Raw genomic sequence first — 817 nt, forward strand, 5'->3', positions numbered from 1 at the left:
CAAAACCCTGCCCATCCATGCAGCCTAGCATAGATAAGAGCAGGGAGAGCAGTGATAACCCCCTATAGGGTAAATAGAACAGAACCAAATATAGCAGATATCATTAAGAGGCATGCATGGAGCCAAATAGAATAAGCAGCGGCACAGACAGTCGGACACAACAAAGTGAGAAAATGTTTTGTGAAAAAAACAAACTATCATGTCATGTGTGAAACATGAAATATATTTGAAGATTGAATCCAATCTTTGGTGATAATATAGCATAATGAGTGATTTATAAGCAATTTTTTGAGGCCGGGTCACTTTTGACTGGGAACACCACAAGTGAGACTTTGTGCCATTTTGTACAAAATAAAAGCCTTTCAAAACAAACTCCCCGATTAAACATTAAAGCGCACTAGTGTGATAAACAGTGCAAATTTTCATCAGTTTTTATTTAATATTGTGAAAATTATTCATAAATAATGTTTTTTTCACTCAAAAAAATGAGGTGCCTACTCTCAGATAAATGAGGTCTACAATTAATCAGATGCAAATATAAATACAAAACCAGTCCTAAATGAAAGAAAATAAGTTGACTAAAAGATTGAATCCAATATTTGGTGATAATATAGCATAATGAGTGATTTATAAGCAATTCTTTGAGGCCGGGTCATTTTGGCCCGGGAACACCACAAGTGTGACTTTGTGCCATTTTGTATAAAATAAAAGCCTTTCAAAACAAACTCCCTGATTAACCATTAAAGCACACTAGTGTAATAAACAGTGCAAGTTTTCATCAGTTTTTATTTAATATTGTGAAAATTATTCATAAATA

At 33.5% G+C, this 817-nt stretch overlaps 1 protein-coding gene across 2 annotated transcripts in view; it reads right to left on the reverse strand.

Annotated features, from left to right (window-relative positions):
- The window catches only part of LOC107548289 (solute carrier family 22 member 13-like), a 6,210-nt gene that overhangs the window by 875 nt on the left and 4,518 nt on the right, over positions 1–817 (reverse strand). The gene's annotated exons all lie outside the window — the stretch shown is intronic.

Source organism: Sinocyclocheilus grahami, unplaced genomic scaffold, assembly GCF_001515645.1.
Source record: "Sinocyclocheilus grahami isolate Dianchi unplaced genomic scaffold, SAMN03320097.WGS_v1.1 scaffold345.1, whole genome shotgun sequence".
Taxonomy (NCBI): domain Eukaryota; kingdom Metazoa; phylum Chordata; class Actinopteri; order Cypriniformes; family Cyprinidae; genus Sinocyclocheilus; species Sinocyclocheilus grahami.